Raw genomic sequence first — 3,830 nt, forward strand, 5'->3', positions numbered from 1 at the left:
TTGTGAAATTAACACAAGTCTGGAATTTAACATCATGTAGCACACTTCGGAGCATGAAAACTATATGCTACAGGAACTTAACATGGCAAAGCAAGGCATGACATGAAGCTACTCAAAGCACTTAATAAAAGTCCCTTAGTGACCTTGAGCCAAAAGGGATCAGAAAATACGTTTGCAAGCATGTGAACATGGCAAAAACATAATCAGATTACAGACTTAGTGAAAAACTGGAGCATGCATATCTGTTAACGAGTAGGCATGTTCACGAGCTCGATGCACTCACTTTAGAGCATGGCATGACAAACTAAGCATACACCCATCGAGAATACATATCATAGAAGCTATACATGGCAAGAACAACAACATAGCATGCACCACAATGTTAACAAAACATCCTTACTGATCATCCTCAAAAGAGGCACGGATCACTAGGAAACAACATGAACATATGGCATATTGATAAAAACAGATCAAGGACTTAGAGAAATTCTAAGTCCCTGAAATCAGCATTACCGAATGCACTACTTTGCAAGCTTGTGCTAGTCACCACACACATCACAAAAATACATGGAAAGCACCTCTATAAAGATGGCATGGCATATAACAAAACACATGCAGAACTCAGGAGCATATCATGCACACATTAATTATGGCAAAAATGACAAATAGCTATTTGATGCAGCAGATCTGACAATTATCTCATATAGCTCTCTTCCAACAGCCTTTCGGGCATGAATATGAGCTCAAATGAAAATGATGCAATGAGATGAAATGATGTAATCTCTGAGGCGAACATTTTGATATGCTACACGCCCAAAACAGAGTTACAGATGCGGAGTTACAGCATGATGAAAATCGCAAAAAAATAAGTGAGAGGGGGAAAGTCAACCCTGAGATCTAGGATTTACTGTAGCAGCGGATCGGGAGCACTGTAGCAGCCGCCGGATCTAGGTCGCCAGAGACGTCGTTCGCCGGAGTTGAAGCGGGGGCGGTCGGATCTCTGGCCGGAGAAGACGCCAGCGTCGAGGAGGAGGCCGGCCGGAGCTTGAAGGAGGTGGGGCGAGGCGGCGCGGGGCGGCACCGGAGCTGCGGCGGCGTCGGGCGGCGGAAACAGTGCGGCGGGGCGGAGCCGGAGCAAGCACGGCGGGCGGCGGGCGGCAACCGTCGAGGCGGAGCGGGGCGGCGCGGCGAAGGGTCGGTGAGGAGGCGAGGCGGCGGGGACGAACGGGCCTCGGGGGCCCGCCCTGGGCCGAGCGGGCCGGCACGGCGGCGGGCAGCGGCGCACCACGTGGCGCCCTCCTACTGGCACGGGGCGGCGGCGCGGTTCGTCCGGCCGGCTACGGACACGTCCGGCGCGGCGCGAGGGGAATTTAGGGTGTAGGGGGGAAAGGAAACCCGGGATTTTCGGGGGGATGCCTTTATATAGATATAGAGGGAGCTAGGAGAGTCCAAATGAGGTGCGGTTTGCGGCCACATGCTCGTGATCGAACGCTCTAGTTGATGGAGAGATCTTAGGTGGGTTTTGGGCCACTTTGGAGGGGTGTTGGGCTGCAACACACATGAGGCCTTCTCGGTCCCTCGGTTAACCGTTGGAGTATCAAACGAAGTCCAAATGGCACGAAACTTGACAGGCGGTCTACCGGTAGTAAACCAAGGCCGCATGACAAGTCTTGGTCCAATCCAGAAATGTTCAACCCACACACACGAAAAGAGGTAGAAAGGACCACCGGAGGAGATAGGAGCGCCGGAATGCAAAACGGAAAACGGGGAAACTGCTCGGATGCATGAGACGAACACGCATGCAAATGCAATGCACATGATGACATGATATGAGATGCAGGACAGAGGCAACAACACACGGAGACAAAAACCCAAACCCGAGGAAATAAAATAACTTAGTGACGGAAACGGCAAGAGTTGTAATACATATAAGGTAAATTACATTCGGGGTGTTACAACACTCCACTACTACGAAAGGATCTTGTCCCGAGATCTAGGACTGGAAGAATGCCGGGTACTCAGAATAGAGGTGATCCTCGCGTTCCCAGGTGGCTTCACGGTCGGAATGGTGTGACCACTTGACTTTGAGGAATTTGATTGACTTATTGCGAGTCTTGCATTCAGTCTTTTCAAGAATAGCAACTGGGTGCTCACGATAAGAAAGTTCTTCTTGGAGATCAATGTCTTCGAAGTTGACGGTGCGGTCAGGAGTCTTGAAGCACTTGCGGAGCTGAGAGACATGGAACACGTCGTGCACATTTGCAAAGTTCGAAGGAGGCTCGAGTTAATAGGCGAGATCGCCTCTCTTGCTGACGATTTTGAAAGGACCCACGTATCTAGGGGCAAGCTTCCCTTTGATACCGAAGCAACGAGTACCTTTCATTGGAGAGATGCGGAGGTAAACATGGTCTCCGATCTCGAAAGCCAAATCACGATGCTTACTATCATAGTAGCTCTTCTGACGCGATTGCGCTGCTTTGAGGTTATCACGAATGACTTTGCACATCTCCTCTGCCTCTGTGATCAAGTCATTTCCAAGAAGTTGACGTTCACCGGTCTCTGACCAGTTAAGAGGAGTACGGCACTTCCTGCCATAGAGAATTTCGAATGGGGCCTTGCCCGAACTTGCTTGAAAACTGTTGTTGTAGGAGAATTCGGCATATGGAAGACAATCTTCCCACTTCATACCGAAAGAGATAACGCAAGCCCTGAGCATATCTTCAAGAATCTGATTGACACGCTCAACTTGACCGCTAGTTTGAGGATGGAAAGCTATGCTGAAGAGGATGTTGGTGCCCATGGCCTTCTGAAAAGAATCCCAAAACTTGGAGGTAAAGATGCTGCCACGGTCTGAAGAGATCAACTGTGGAATGCCGTGCAGAGAGACAATCCGAGAGGTATAAAGCTCCGCCAATTGAGCTGCAGTGATAGACTCTTTGATAGGCAGAAAATGAGCCACTTTAGTGAGTTTGTCGATGAAAACGAATATAGCATCATTGCCACGCTTGGACTTTGGAAACCCAGTGACGAAGTCCATCTCAATGTGGACAAACTTCCATTATGGAATGGCAAGAGGTTGGAGGAGACCAGCTGGTCGTTGGTGTTCTGCCTTCACTCTTCTGCAGACATCACATTCATTTACGAACTGAGCAATCTCGCGCTTCATTCGAGTCCACCAATAAGCCTACTTGAGGTCCTGATACATCTTCGTACTCCCAGGGTGGATGGAGAGGAGTGAGTTGTGCGCCTCATTCATAATAATTTGACGAATGTCACCTTTAGGCACAACAATGTGATCCTCGAAGAAGAGAGTATCCTTGTCATCAAGGCGATAGCACTTGTACTTGGGTTGACTCCTGGCAATCCCAATCTTCACCTTCTTCACCATAGCATCAAGAAGTTGAGCCTCGCGAATTTGATCTTCCAAAGTAGGAGAGACTTGAAGGTTGGCAAGGAACCCTTGAGGAACAACTTGCAGATTGAGTTTGTGGAAAGCTTCACAAAGCACGGGTTGGTAAGGCTTGATAATCAGACTGTTGCAGTAAGCCTTCCTGCTCAAAGCGTCAACAATCACATTGGCCTTGCCTGGAGTATACTCAATACTCAGATTATACTCTTGAATCATTTCGACCCAGCGAGTCTGTCTGAGGTTGAGATTAGGCTGAGTGAAGATGTACTTGAGACTCTTGTGGTCAGTGAAGATGTCCACTTTTCTTCCCAATAAGAGATGTCTCCAAGTCAAAAGAGCAAGCACAACTGCCGCCAACTCGAGGTCATGAGTGGGGTAGTTCTTCTCATTGGGCTTCAACTAGCGAGAGGTATAAGCCACA

Source organism: Triticum aestivum, chromosome 3A, assembly GCF_018294505.1.
Source record: "Triticum aestivum cultivar Chinese Spring chromosome 3A, IWGSC CS RefSeq v2.1, whole genome shotgun sequence".
Taxonomy (NCBI): Eukaryota; Viridiplantae; Streptophyta; class Magnoliopsida; order Poales; family Poaceae; genus Triticum; species Triticum aestivum.